Source organism: Schistocerca gregaria, chromosome 1 (genome assembly GCF_023897955.1).
Source record: "Schistocerca gregaria isolate iqSchGreg1 chromosome 1, iqSchGreg1.2, whole genome shotgun sequence".
Classification (NCBI taxonomy): domain Eukaryota; kingdom Metazoa; phylum Arthropoda; class Insecta; order Orthoptera; family Acrididae; genus Schistocerca; species Schistocerca gregaria.
Window position 1 is genome coordinate 280,377,046 of NC_064920.1, and position 16,429 is coordinate 280,393,474.

The following is a 16,429-nucleotide window of genomic DNA, read 5'->3' on the forward strand; positions in this document are numbered from 1 at the left end:
TTCACCTGACCAAAAGTCTTATTCCTCCTGCCACCGAACTTCACTAATTGCTACTATATCTGACTTTAACCTATCCATTTCCCTTTTTAAATTTTCTAACCTACCTGCCCGATTAAGGGATCTGACATTCCACGCTCTGATCCGTAGAACGCCAGTTTTCTTTCTCCTGATAACTACGTCCTGCTGAGTAGTCCCCGCCCGGAGATCCGAATGGGGGACTATTTTACCTCCGGAATATTTTACCCGAAAGTAAAGCACTGTTAATATGAGGAATATTGCACGTTACTTTAGGTCTTAGTCTAGAACGAAAAACATACCACTCCAAAAATGCCACATTAATTTGCTCTAAAATTGAACGTGAAATGTGACTGTCTATATTTGTTCTCAAGAAACTTGTCTACCACTGATGCCGGGTTTCACCCTCCTCCTCCTCCCCCCATTACCACAATCATCCATAAATCACAGTTATCTGCACGATACACTTAGAAAACGAAACACTACAATAGAAGCATTCGGGGCTGGAGTTAACTTCCTCGGTAACTTTTGAATTCAGGTCGCTGCATAAGGTATGGTTCAAATGGCTCTGAGCGCTATGGGACTTAACATCTGTGGTCATCAGTCCCCTAGAACTTAGAACTACTTAAACCTAACTAACCTAAGGACATCACACATATCCATGCCCGAGGCAGGATTCGAACCTGCGACCGTAGCAGTCACGTGGTTCCGGACTGAGCGCCTTAACCGCGAGACCATCGCGGCCGGCATAAGATATGTTTATATGCTTAACGAATCACAATCTGCAGCGGAAACGATCTTCGAATACCATTACTAGTTTAAGTAGCCTAAATATTTAAACTGATTGGTCGTGCATTGGTTGCAGAATGGAAATGGAAAAGAAGCATCTCCTTTACGGCCTGGCACAGGGGATCTCTGTGTGGTGCTACACATTCTCCTAATGAACAGTAGTTAGTAAACAACTCCTCTCATATGGAGAATGCCGCTTTGTACTGTACGTGTAGATCGCATGGTTTCGTAAGATATCTGTTCAAACGAAGGACAACTGGATGATCAATTAAAATGTCAGATTTAAGTTTACGCCTTCAAATCGCGTAATAATTGCAATAGGCAATCGTCTGAAAGAGACATATGGGGAAAAAAACAGCAAACACGAGCTCCTGCCTGTAATTGCAATGATGTTTATCTGGTGACAACGCGCCCGACAGGAGGAAACACGAAAAATAGAGGAACGCTGCATCCGGTAATTATTGTGTCTGCAGCAGTCCAACATGGGAAGCGAACGCACAAATGAAACGGCAAACACAGTTTTTTTTAACAGATTTTTGGGATGTACATACTCGTCCTGTTGTTGTAAACCAACTTAGGGTACAGAGCAGCTCAAATTCTGGCGAATTTACTTTCAATCCTCTTCCTATTTGTATTCCTTTGTTTGGCACTAACAAAATAGTAAATTTATTTCTGTTAAAAATTACAAGGGTTGTAAACCCAATGTATGGTATACTAGACATACATTTGTTTTTTCTCTTTCTTCTGTGGTGCCATATGTACCTGGGTCTTTCTTCAGTTTGTCTAGGATTGTGTCAACGAAAGTAAAAATTGGCTTTTCTACATCTAATAAACTACAACAAAAACTAATACACAATATAAAGTGTAAGCATGATCCATACACAGACTCTGGAATGTACAATGTCACATCCCAGGAATGCTCCATGTTCTACCTAGGACAAACAGGCCGAAATATCAACACCAGGTACACAGAGCACACGAAAGCCTACACACACAACAGACACACTACATCAGCCATAGCAACACATACACAACACAGGCACCCATTTGGAAGAATAGAGCTTAATGTCAAAGTACTCCACCGACTAAATAAAGGACATAAAATGGATTTGCTAGAAGAACTGGAGATATTTTTCACACTACAGAAAATATGAAGATAAAATATTAAACGAAAACCTTGAAAGTGAATCAGTGAATTTCTTCAGATTTTTTGGTAGTATACTTAAATAAAGATAGTAACACATAGAAATAAGCACAAATGGAAAATAGACGTAAGTAAATTATGATCCAAATTGTGAAGGTAAATAACCTCTTCAGATTTTTTGGTAGTATACTTAAATAAAGATAGTAACACATAGAAATAAGCACAACTGGAAAATAGACGTAAGTAAATTATGATCCAAATTGTGAAGGTAAATAACCTCTGTACAAAAATAACCTCTGTGGAAGACGTATAATGTCATCTCTGTTGACTACTTATATAAACATCTGTGTAACTTTTGTTTATGTAAAATGTTTTGGATGTTTGAAAGTGTACAACAAGTTGTGTGTGATGTTTAGTGTGTGTGAGAGACTCTGCACAAATGGACCATAAGGAAACTGTAAGTACAAATTATTCTTAATTTCGCCACTAACTTCACAAAAGGATCGAAAACCAACTAAAATTCGCGTGTTTTCTTATATATTGCATTAAAGTCAAACAAATGAAGCAGAATCTCAAACCTCAACATCAAACAGGAATGACATAAACACAAAAATCTCACTTGAAAATGGGAATCATTTACCAAAAATCGTGGTGCGAAAAATAAAATAAAGAAAATCGTGACTGGTAGCAGATTAGTTATTTACAAACAAACCTATTGAAGAGTTTTCTATATGTTCTCCATCTATTTTTGAGCTGGTTTCGAGAGCGTTTGCCACTTCAGTTGAAAACGGACCTGTACAAGCGCAGATGGAACTGATCGATCTGCAGTGACAAATTCCTTTACAATTAAACTGTCCAGGAGTTCTTGTACATTGTTTTCCATGCGAAGAGGTTCCATGTCACGATAAGAAGGTTGCAAATGTGATATCAATGTTTCAATCAAAATATGTGCGCCAAACACTTTTTTCGGTAACTCTACTAATCGAGTAACAATTACGTGGCAGCCTGGGTAACAAAAATCTGGGACATTGTATCTGTCTGTATGCCGACTGTTTGTACCAAATATAAAAATTTATTATTTCTCTGGTGCACCAAAAATAAGCAAATAATAATTTTTGTTTGTTTGTGACATGTTGTTATGAAGTATATAACCAAGTTGCATTCAAGACGTTTAGTGTTCCTTGTACGACTGCACTGACGTTTAAATGCGGCGCGTTCGTAGTTTCACCTTTGTTCTATTATGGAATTGAAAGTGAGAATTAATTTTTGTAACTACTGTTGTACGTATTTGCAATTGGTCGAATGAGCAACGACCCATGAAATTTAATTTTGTCATAAAAATGAAAATATGATTATGCCAAGTTACATAGCCAGTTTGCACTGTAACAGATTCCAGTTGTATACGTATGTATACAAACAAAAAGCCTCGTATACATCTTTATATGCTTGATTTATATAACGTGTCACTTGAAATTTTTATAAATAGGATGGGATTTTTCACGCATGTGTGGGCAAGCAATTTTTAAAATTTTTGTATACTGACATGCACCTTCGGCAGTCGTGCCTTAAAAATTTAGATGTGATACTGTACTTACAATGATCATATATCTGTGCGGCGCTTTTTAAACGTGCACCGACACACGCCACCTTTTGTGACCCAGCCTTCCTCCTTCCACATGCGGAGGCTCTGGCAGTTGCTCTACGCTATTTGGAAACAGTTTAAATATGTAACTAATAGCGCTACTTGTTATTCTGTATACTACTTATGACAGTATGACGTCAAAAACAGTCTCATGTATTTGAATCTAAAATTGTATGAATTCTGTACCAAAAAGTTTTGTTCTTGAATATTGTTCGTTTAGAACTGACTTAGGAGAAATGTTCGTTTCTGTAAAATACCCATCTCTTGTCAGCGCTTCCTTCTCCTCCAGTCCTCTCCACCAACTTTTAAAGTCTTGGCTCTTCCCTCCTACAAACATCAACCATCACAAACCCCCTCCTAACCACTACTTTAAAATGCTACGTTCCCGTGATACCCTTACTCCTGATAGTGGACATCCATTCGTCTCTTCACTCATCTGAGTATTTTAATCAGTCAACAAAAAAATGGTTCAATAGCTCCGAGCACTATGGGACTTAACTTCTGAGGTCGCCAGTCCCCTAAAACTTAGAACTACTTAAACCTAACTAACCTAAGGACATCACACACATCCATGCCCGAGGCAGGATTCGAACCTGCGACCGTAGCGGTCGCGCGGTTCCAGACTGTAGCGCCTAGAACCGCTCGGCCACTCTGGCCCGCTTAATCAGTCAACAAATCGGCCTTTCCGTTTTACTTTATTTGATGGTCTATCTGTTTTTATATATTCGTGCACGACACTCATTTTCTATTCATCTGTTTCTATATTTCAATTAGCCCGCAAATCAACCTTTTATATTTAACTTGTGCAACTGACGATCGGTCTTTTTATTGTGTAATACGTTCACATTTGTCAACCGCCACGTTCACTTTTTATAATACTTGTTTTTTTAATTTTAATCTCGTGTGGCTGAAAAGAGGCAAATTGCATCCCTGTGAGCCCGCCGCTGTCCATAGGAGCGGGAGAGGGGTTGGAGGGATGAAATAACACTAGACCAAAGAACTGAAAAATTTGTATCATAACGTCTGTTACTGCTGTCTGTCTGTTACAGCTCATCAGATGATGGGTTAAACCCAAACCGCGTCATGGCAGTTAATAAGCAAATTTCGAAAAAATCAGCGACTGTTTCTAAGCAACGACAGTGATTTTTAAAATTCTTTCCAACAATAGTAATTAGCAGCGTTGGTGGGTTTTTTCATGGTGGGGCTTTTCAGTACTGTCTTATAGATTGCGCTACCACCTACCGTGTTAATCGGTTAATCCGGTCCGCTCCCAGTGTCGACTATCTGTAGTGTGGTAGGTGCTTCTACAAATGACGTCAACTTCCTGTGGGAATTGCGAGCTTCCAGATGGTCGGTGCTCGTCGTGTCGGAATCGACTACGGAAGTCGACTGGTTGTTAACATCACCGCTGTTACCGCTGCAACAGCCTCCTTTCCTGGAACAAACGGAAAATCGAGGTCTCGGATCAGTGCACATAAACTAAAACGAATGTCATCAGACGGCAAAACATGTGAATGGTGAATGATGTGGTCCAGTCAAGTCACCCTTACTCCAGGAAAGAGCTTGAACGCTAAGATGCTTATCCGTTAGGGCGTCTGTTACGTATTCTGAAACATTAGGTGAGTTTGTGATAATCTGGCCAAACATTCTGATAATTACACCCACACTTCTGCAGAGTGGGATAGCAAACCTTCTTATTGCTCGACCAAGTGTAATGACTGCCTAGCGTTGAGGGTAGCACCGTTAAGTGCTGTTCCAGATGGAACCTTTTGTGTGCTTAGGGCAAATGAAGAATGTTGCGCTAAGTTCAGATATTTACAATTTGTGTTATTCTCATATCCACCAAAGTAACATAAACAGAAGTACTTTTCAGTACACAGAAAAGTTAATTCAGTGTTGCTCGCAGATGATACCAGTATGTTTTATTAAAGAATTCAACGAAGCTGATCTGTAGCAGATCTCTATGCCAACAGAAGAGGAAGAAAGATACTTAGCAGACAAATGCATGGTGGTAAATGAGAAGAAAACGACATGGATTAGCTTTAAAGACGTAAGAACAAAAGCAGAAAGCCATAAATTCCTATAATGTGGGGGGCTGCAGCACTGAACAAATTTCTTACATGAAATTCCTAGTAGTTTGGTTAGATGATCGTTTAAGACGGGAAAAAGGTTAAGTAACTACTGTTACGTCTGAAGAATACTTGAGTAGACTAGCTGCAAACGCCGATAATGCATAATTACTTGGCGTTAATAGCTGAAATCTGCGATTAAGTTTTACATGTTAAAATCTGAAGTGAAAGATTGACTTAGCGGTTTTTGCACCGTTTATGCAGTTAGAAAGTTTTACAAGCATATCGATTCAATTACGAAACAAACATTCGCTGATCTGTTAGGAGTGACAGAAGGATGGAATTTAATTATTGCGAATATAAACAGAATACGTTTCATTTCGAAGAGACGTCTCAAAATTCTACAAAATTGTACTTCTTTAAACCAGTTGTTTCTGGTTTCACTGTTCCAGAAGCAGTCAAAAAGTTGTTTCAGATTTCTAGTATTTCGTAGGCGAGATACACTACTGGCCATTAAAATTGCTACACCACGAAGGTGACGTGCTACAGACGCGAAATTTAACCGACAGGAAGAAGATGCTGTGATATGCAAATGATTAGCTTTTCAGAGTATTCACACAAGGTTGGCGCCGGTGGCAACACCTACAATGTGCTGACATGAGGAAAGTTTCCAACCGATTTCTCATACACAAACAGCAGTTGACCGGCGTTGCCTGCTGAAACGTTGTTGTGATGCCTCGTGTAAGGAGAACAAACGCATACCATCACGTATCCGACTTTGATAAAGGTCGGATTGTAGCCTATCGCGATTACGGTTTTTCGTATGGCGACATTGCCGCTCGCGTTTGTCGAGATCCGATGACTGTTAGCAGAATATGGAATCGGTGGGTTCAGGAGGGTAATAAGATAGCCGGCACGGTAGCTCAGCGTGTTCGGTCAGAGGGTTACGCGCCCTCTGTAATAAAAAAAAACTGAGTCAAACGATCAACAACGAACATAAATGGATGTCTTACGACGTCCGCCCCGAGCAGATGCAACGAACACATGGGCACACAGTTTTTCGGTAGAGCGTGAGACTCTTAATCCCAATGGCGTGAGTTCGAGCCCCACGCTGGGCGGAACGGAATTTTAAAGAAAATAAAGAAAAATTAGATGAACATCGTTTCGAATGCGGGTCGGCAAAGGACGTATGGTATTTGGTACGTCAGATATTGGCTTTTCTCACACGCACGACTCCTGACAGGATAACTATCCGATCACTTCTTTTCCCCGATAAGATTTATTTCCCAAGAGCAAAACGAACTCTGTGACGTGGATCAGCGGCCACGCTGTTCACTACCTCTTCGGTAATGGCGAAAAGACAGTACCCGATTTTTGGTATTACCTCAACGAACGACATTGTGCGATCGTCAAGAACCCTAAATAGAGGCAATATTTTTCTAATTTCCTTTGGAGCGCATTCCATAATCCGCCTCGCAGCTGGATTATCGATGACATGAGATGATAACCATAGCACCTCTTCCCATTTCCATTTTTTTATGAGATTTGAACAAACAGCGGAAACAACACAGCAACGAGAAGACAGTCACCGAAAAATTCGCAGCGGGCTATAGTATGGAGCATCCTTTGTCGTAACGGGACGACTTCCTATTATTCTGTTTATGTAGCCGAAGAGGAACGGCCTTCCTTTTATACATTTGTATAAAAATAAAAGGGAATAAAAGTAAAAAAAAAAAGCGGTTACAGTCTGCAACGCCCCAGACGGGCCGGGGTTCAATCCCCGTCCGGCGCTGGAATTTTCAGACTCCCTGGCCCTAGCCTCCACCTCTCCCCTGGCATGTGGATCATGCCGGGAACCCCCGTGGGGTCCGTGCTTCACATCCCACGTGGACCACGCCCGCAAACTACAAAACCCGGCTTGATTATGCTGCTGCTAACAGTGATTTTTTTGTTTTGGTTTTTATGTTTATCATAGAAATTAAGATTTAGAAAACTACCTAAAACACACAACCTATACTTTCATCATACTTTTCCCTTGAAATTACTCTCTCACAATCAATCGTACTATATAGTATCTGAAGGATTAAAATAATGTAAGAACTTCCAGAACATGAAAATGGCTTATTCATATTGTCTTTTCCATGTGTAACAACAAAAAATTAGAGATTTTATCCAGTTAATACTGAATATATTAGAACACTTTATTTTTCTTCCATTTTACTAATACTGCACTGCATACGTTTTGCAAAAACAAATAGACATAAGATTTCTTAAAACATATTGCAATCAGAGGAAAAACGAAATATGTGATATCACAAAGGCTAACTATGAAAACAAGCTTCCATGATAAGTAATTAGAATATTCCTGTTCTTTTAAGTGTGTTCAGTGATTACCACTCAGTATATATAAATATAATTTCTAAGCGGCTTTAGTAGCTGACCCATGTACTTCATACAGCTACTATTTCGTTGGCAATGGCTGAACTATTAGCATACGCAAAAAAAAAACAAAAAAAAAAAAAAAGCGGTTCTAGGCGCTCAGTCCGGAACCGCGAGACTGCTACGGTCGCAGGTTAGAATCCTGCCTCCGTCATGGATGTGTGTGATGTCCTTAGGTTAGTTAGGTTTAAGCAGTTCTAAGTTCTAGGGGACTGATGACCATAGATGTTAAGTCCCATAGTGCTCAGAGCCATTTGAACCATTTTCAATTTTTTTTTGACTTCCGCCTATTTAGGGAGCACTGACCGTCGCCAATATTTAGGTATTTATTTTTCAGGAACTTCTATTCGATAATGGAACAGTCGACATGTAGTCTAAAAGTGGTTATAATAACCCTCTGCTAAACACTTCAGAGTTATCTTGTACAGTAATCACGCAGAAGTAGATGTGAATCAATTTGGAGATAATTCTGAGACACCTAATACGTTTATATGACGATGTGACACTTCCTAGTACCAGTATTTCATGACATGCAATGAAAATAACACATATTTAATTGATTTTCTGGATACAGAAAATGTTCGACTGCTGCCCTGGCCAGCACATTCTCCAGATCTCCCACCAATTGAAAACGTCTGGTCAATGGTGACCGAGCAACTGTCTCGACACAATACGCCAGTCCCTACTCTTGATGAACTGTGGTATAGTGCTGAAGCTGCATGGGCAGCTGTACCTGTACACGTCATCCAAGCTCTGCTTGACTCAATGCCCAGGCGTATCAAGGCCGTTATTGCGGCCAGAAGTGATTGTTCTGGGTATTGATTTCTCAGGATCTATGCATCCAGATTGCGTGAAAATGTATCTCATGTCAGTTCTATTATAATATATTTGTCCAATGAATACCCGTTTATCATCTGCATTTCTTCTTGGTGTAGCAATTTTAATGGCCAGTAGTGTAGGTAGCCGAAAAATTCAAACTTTTTCCGCATTGTATGAATAATGGATTAACTTACTTTGTATACCGTCCACAAAATTACTCATTTTCTTAAAATAACTCATGCAAAGAAGTCAACACGTAGCCTGATGATCAGCTGTTTTTACCGCCGTATATTTCGACAATGCTTCGGCAGCGAGGAGCTTCATTGTTGCATACGCGTTTGCTACAGCGCAACCAACCTAATTATGAATAAGAAAAATATCCCTTCTACTCCTAACAAACTGTAATTTAGGTTTGAAGACCTAGATTGGTAAGTCTGATGGAGGTTGGCGTGCTTTGCATCCGGACATGACATGGCATGGCGACCGCCTGTTGAACTTGGCGGTTTTTGCTCCCGAAGACAACATGATTTTGCAACCGCACACGATTTTCTACATCCATTTTCAACGGTTTACAGCGGGTTTTGCACCCTGAAACCTATTCCATCATATTGGCGCTAAAAAAAATATCTGTATAGTAGTGCGTTCAACTCAAAATGGAAAATGATGCATTTAGCGGCTTTTGCATTTCGGCGACCCTGCTGTAACAATGAAACAGTGTTATGTGATTACAGTACAAATTCACACAGTATGGGGTGTGTTGTTCTGGATAAATGCAAGTTTTGCGAAACTATCATTTATTATTAAAAAACGAGCACTAAGAATAATGAAAACGATTGTCAATAAGGAATGCCTCAGGAACATTCTTAAAAAACAAAATTTTGTCTTAAATTTGGTTTTAAATCAATTAGAGATTTTTCACCATTTAACAGCCAATTATCACACCGGATGTAAAATAATTACCATAGAGAAGTACAGTACATACGAAGACCGTGTATCAGAAAAATATGCTACATATACTTATAACAATCGTCAAGAATTGCCTGTAGAAATAAAGAACATAAAACATTAGGTGCAGAAGGAAGAATAGGCTTGTCCAGTTTCTACATCACTGAGGTATGTACATTATTCGCTGGCCTGCCACTTCGTTTCATAATACATATAATGTATTTTACGTTAATAGCGTTCCTGCATGCTGCTTCTCTGTTTTCTTTCAGGCAATCGCGCATCCGGAAAACTGTTAAGTGAGACTGGCAAAGAGCGATAACAAGTGGTTGAGTAAAATCGCGCACGCGTGCGTGTGTGTGTGTGTGTGTGTGTGTGTGTGTGTGTGTGTGTGTGGGGGGGGGGGGGGGGGGGAAGCTCTAAAAGTGATGAGTTATGCATCTGAACATAACATTTTGTTATACTACTTTCACTCTGAGTTACTTGTTCAGATCACTGTACAAAATGTTCAACGTATGAATACTATCATTTTTAGGGGACAGGCGCATCCTGTGCACCCAGTTGTTCCGAAATGTACCGCTATCCTTGGGGAACATACTTTACTCGGTCTGGTTATGTGGAAAATCATGTTAATATCGATTAATGAAGTGATTTCGTGGAACAATCGTTGAAAACTAAGTTCTAAATATAAAAGTGACAACAGATTTCATTTCGGATCAGCTAGCTACATGATTCCGAAGAGACAATAGAACCTCTGGTATTGTCTGCCTTATATTCTTACTTAATGTTTGAGGCGAATATTTTCTGGAAGTGGTCACGTGCTAGTCTGGGCGAAAGCTTACATTTACCTCTTTATTCGAAAGCTTACATTTACCTCGTTATTCGTACTGTTAAGTATGATTACAGCAAATTATTAAACGCACAACATCGAATTAATCATCTTCACCCAGTATTACCATTATTCTACTAGCCACCTGTGCATCCCCGTGAGTTGCTGACTGATTTTCAGTGCAAAGTGACATTAAATGAAGGCAACTACGCTGACATCTTGCAGCTGACAGCCTTCCGTCGAGATACAGTGTGTTGACCAAGTATTTACGTATTGGCATTTGAAATGCAGATTGCACGATGCCTTACGGGAACATGTGTGGGAAGTGGAGACGGTACGAAGTTATTGTTCGCTAATAATACTTGCTACACCTTTTTTACTCATGACCAGGGCTGAGATGCACACAACGTTCATTCCTTCTGTATTCTAACATTTAGGAACAACTTGGTATTACGTATCGTATTTACAATATCTGAAGTGGCGGCAAGTAAACGTTTCTTGTACTGTAGTAACGATGTAACAAATTTAGAGTAATTTGTGAGTGCTTTATTTTACTCTCAAAGCAGAAACTACAAGTGTCACTTATAAAGAATTTCGAGGAACAATCTTGGTGTAAATGAGATCTTCGAGTGCTGTTGGAAAACAGCTTCTGGGATGGGTTACCATCTCGCTCTTTCGTTATAGGCTTGTTCAAAGTCCGGTTGTAAGAATTCCAACATACTGAGGGAGGACAGGACTAGCAACTTGTGTTATCAAATCTTTATTTTCTTTCAATATCCGCATGAGTTGCGATAAGTCATTTTTTTTGTAGTGACTCGTTTCGGACCACAGCGTCCATTTTCAAACTTGGCCTCAATGTAACAGTAATTAAACAGTTCTCAACAACGTACATGGGAGTAACCAAATATTCAGAATGAGATTTTCACTCTGCAGCGGAGGCTTAGCAATCTGCCAGGAAGTTTCATATCAGCGCACACTCCGCTGCAGAGTGAAAATCTCATTCTGGAAACGTCCCCCAGGCTGTGGCTAAGCCATGTCTCCGCAATATCCTTTCTTTCGGGAGTGCTAGTTCTGCAAGGTTCGCAGGAGAGCTTCTGTAAAGTTTGGAAGGTAGGAGACGGATACTAGCAGAAGTAAAGCTGTGAGTACCGGGCGTGAGTCGTGCTTCGGTAGCTCTGATGGTAGAGCACTTGCCCGCGAAAGGCAAAGGTCCCGAGTTCGAGTCTCGGTCGGGCACACAGTTTTAATCTGCCAGGAAGTTTCAACCAAATATTCATTACGAATTTGGTTTGAAAATGGACGTGATGCTCAAAGCCATCACATGGAAAACCTATTATCGCAATTGTGACGGATATTGAAGGAAAATAAAAAGTTCGGATATGTTGATTCCTACTTACGTACATCTCTGTCCGGATCTCTTACCCGACATTTCGCCCTTCAGAGCCAACGTATCTTAAAGATTCAAACTTTCGGATGCGCCTATCGGCCAGAATAAAGCCTCTATCAGCATCTCTCTCTTGCTTGTCAGGCCCCTATTATGTATTCTGCTGCACACTTGACCTCTTAGCCACAAACAATCCAGAGCTGATAGAGAGCATCATGACTGATACAGGGATTAGTGATCACAAGGTCATTGTAGCTAGGCTCAGTACCATTTCTTCCAAATCCATCAGAAACAAACGCAAAATAATTTTATTTAAAAAAGCGGATAAAGTGCCACTAGAAGCCTTCCTAAAAGAAAATTTCCATTCCTTCCGAACTGACTATGCGAATGTAGACGAGATGTGGCTCAAATTCAAAGATATAGTAGCAACAGCAATTGAGATATTCATACCTCATAAATTGGTAAGAGATGGAACGGATCCCCCGTGGTACACAAAAAAGGTCGACGCTGTTGCAGAGGCAACGGAAAAAGCATGCGAAGTTCAGAAGAACGCGAAATCCCGAAGATGGGCTAAAATTTACAGACGCGCGAAATTTGGCACGTACTTCGATGCGAGATGCCTTTAATAGGTTCCACAACGAAACATTGTCTCGAAATTTGGTAGAAAATCCGAAGAAATTCTGGTCGTATGTAAAGTACACAAGCGGCAAGACGCAGTCAATACCTTCGCTGCGCAGTGCCGATGGTACTCTTATCGACGACTGTGCCGCTAAAGCGGAGTTATTGAACGCAGTTTTCCGAAATTCCTTCACCAGGGAAGACGAATGGAATATTCCAGAATTTGAAACACGAACATCTGCTAGCATGAGTTTCTTAGAAGTAGATACCTTAGGGGTTGCGAAGCAACTCAAATCGCTTGATACGGGCAAGTCTTCAGGTCCAGATTGTATACCGATTAGGTTCCTTTCAGATTACGCTGATACTATAGCTCCCTACTTAGCACTCATATACAACCGATCGCTCACCGATAGATCTGTACCTACAGATTGGAAAATTGCGCAGGTCGCACCAGTGTTCAAGAAGGGTAGTAGGAGTAATCCATTTAACTACAGACCTATATCATTGACGTCGGTTTGCAGTAGGGTTTTGGAGCATATACTGTATTCAAACATTATGAATCACCTCGAAGGGAACGATCTATTGACACGTAATCAGCATGGCTTCAGAAAACATCGCTCTTGTGCAACGCAGCTAACTCTTTATTCGCACGAAGTAATGGCCGCTATCGACAGGGGATCTCAAGTTGATTCCGTATTTCTAGATTTCCGGAAAGCTTTTGACACCGTTCCTCATAAGCGAATTCTAATCAAGCTGCGGAGCTATGGGGTATCGTCTCAGTTGTGCGACTGGATTCGTGATTTCCTGTCAGGAAGGTCGCAGTTCGTAGTAATAGACGGCAAATCATCGAGTAAAACTGAAGTGATACGAGTATCAGGTGTTCCCCACGGAAGCGTCCTGGGACCTCTACTGTTCCTGATCTATATAAATGACCTGGGTGACAATCTTAGCAGTTCTCTTAGACTGTTCGCAGATGATGCTGTAATTTACCGTCTAGTAAGGTCATCCGAAGACCAGTATCAGTTGCAAAGCGATTTAGAAAAATTGCTGTATGGTGTGTCAGGTGGCAGTTGACGCTAAATAACGAAAAGTGTGAGATGATCCACATGAGTTCCAAAAGAAATCCGTTGGAATTCGATTACTCGATAAATAGTACAATTCTCAAGGCTGTCAATTCAACTAAGTACCTGGGTGTTAAAATTACGAACAACTTCAGTTGGAAGGACCACATAGATAATATTGTCGGGAAGGCGAGCCAAAGGTTGCGTTTCATTGGCAGGACACTTAGAAGATGCAACAAGTCCACTAAAGAGACAGCTTACACTACACTCGTTCGTCCTCTGTTAGAATATTGCTGCGCGGTGTGGGATCCTTACCAGGTGGGATTGACGGAGGACATCGAAAGGGTGCAAAAAAGGGCAGCTCGTTTTGTATTATCACGTTATAGGGGAGAGAGTGTGGCAGATATGATACACGAGTTGGGATGGAAGTCTTTACAGCATAGACGTTTTTCGTCGCGGCGAGACCTTTTTACGAAATTTCAGTCACCAACTTTCTCTTCCGAATGCGAAAATATTTTGTTGAGCCCAACCTACATAGGTAGGAATGATCATCAAAATAAAATAAGAGAAATCAGAGCTCGAACAGAAAGGTTTAGGTGTTCGTTTTTCCCGCTCGCTGTTCGGGAGTGGAATAGTAGAGAGATAGTATGATTGTGGTTCGATGAACCCTCTGCCAAGCACTTAAATGTGAATTGCAGAGTAATCATGTAGATGTAGATGTAGATATGGAAAGAATATAAGACGCCTTGGAGAGAAATGGTTTCAGGGCTTTCGGACACAAACTGCTGCTCAAAACGAATGCCGCCACCTCTTGTTTTCTTGGAAGCCAGATTCTGCAAAATAAAGGAAAGAAGTAAGAGTACGTTTTAACGTTCTTTCGATATGAGGTCCTCGGGGACACAGGCAACGTCGGGAAAGAAAATCGCTTGTATCCTTTTCAGAGGAAACATTCTGGCATTTCCTGTCAGGGACGGGCCATCTGGCGAAACTTCAGTGATATCTGGGGCCCTCAAAGTCGTAATACAGGCCCTTTGCTGTTCTTAATATATTATGTTTTAGGATACAATCTGAATAGCTCTTTTAGACTCTTAGAATAATACTGTCATTTACAATCTAAAGGTAAAACGATTTAAATAAGATATCTGCGTAGTGTGAAAGTGGCAACTAACTCTGAACAATAAAAAGTGTAAGGTCCACACGTATATTAAATTACGGTTACACGATAAATAACACAAATTTAATGGTTTTCGATTCAATTAAATACCGAGGGATTACAGTTACAAACAATTTTAACTGCTAACATCACACAAAGTCTGACAGTCATTAAAACAAAGGTGTTTTTCGTTGTGGTGATATTAACAGCTTTTTCCTCCTGTCAAAATATTTTGCCGCCCGCGGTGGTCTAGCGTTTCTAGGCCCTCAGTCCGGAACCGCTCGACTGCTACGGTCGCAGGTTCGAATCCTGCCTCGGACATGGATGTGTGTGATGTCCTTAGATTGGTGAGGTTTAAGTAGTTTTAAGTTCTAGGGGACTGATGACCACAGATGTTAAGTCCCATAGTGCTCAGAGCCATTTGAACCATTTTCAAAATATTTTGTTGACTTCCGCCTATTTAGGGAGCACTGACCGTCGCCAATATTTAGGTACTTATTTTTCAGGAACTTCTATTCGAGAATGGAACAGTCGACATGAAGTCTGAAAGTGGTTATAATAACCCTCTGCTGAACACTTTAGTTTTATCTTGTACAGTAATCATGCAGAAGTAGATGTGAATCAATTTGGAGAGAATTCTGAGACACCAAATACGTTTATATGACGGTGTGACACTTCCTAGTACCAGTATTTCATGATATGCAATAAAAATAACACATATTTAATTGATTTTTAATGCTAGGGTAGTTATAAGCTACATGTTTTCGTTCTGAGGCAAATTAAGAAATTTGCGTTATACGTATGGCAACAAAGTTATTGCCTAGGCGAACATGGATGATGCAAGAGCTGGAATGAGGGTAAAAAAAGAAAAGAGAAAATTGAACTGCGTTCTTAACTCTCCCTTTGGAAAGGAAGGTACAGTTGTACTGCCTCAGTTTACGTGTTGCTGCACTGGATGAGATCAGTTATATATTTCACTCTGCAGCGGTGTGCGCGCGCTGGTTTGAAACTTCCTGACAAAAAGGAATCGTATGACGAATCTGGTCTCGAACCTGGGACCTTTTCCTTCCACGAGCAAATGCTCCACCAACTGCACTATCCCAAAACGGCTCACGACTCGCCCCCACAGCTTTATTTCTGCAAGTACTTCATTTCCTACCTTCCAAACTTCACATCCTATGTAGATAGAAAATTCGTTCTCGAAATGTATCACTCATCTTCGCAGGAGAGCTCCTGTGGCGTTAGGAAGACAGCAGATGAGGTACTGGCAGAAGTGAAGCTGGAAGGCAGTATCCCATGCCGTGCTCGGATACGTCATTGAACAGTGTCTGACACAGATTTAACATGCAAGGCAGTTTCAAGTGAATGACAAACGTGGATCCAGCGCCCGATGAGATCCCTGTCAGATACTATACAGAACTTGCTGCTGAGTTTCTTCCCATTTTAACCATGATAAACCGCAGCTGTCTTGAACAACTGATACGGACAACTACTGTCCGATCTCTTGGACGTACATGTGTTGTAG

The 16,429-nt window shown here is 40.7% G+C and overlaps 1 protein-coding gene across 3 annotated transcripts in view; it reads right to left on the reverse strand.

The window, feature by feature from the left end:
- Positions 1–16,429, reverse strand: part of LOC126341097 (uncharacterized) — a 201,203-nt gene that overhangs the window by 18,460 nt on the left and 166,314 nt on the right. For all 3 annotated transcript variants that reach the window (XM_050001749.1, XM_050001750.1, XM_050001751.1), the window contains one exon: positions 4,833–5,025. The gene's annotated coding sequence lies outside the window, so the exon portion shown is untranslated. The remainder of the gene's footprint in view (positions 1–4,832; positions 5,026–16,429) is intronic.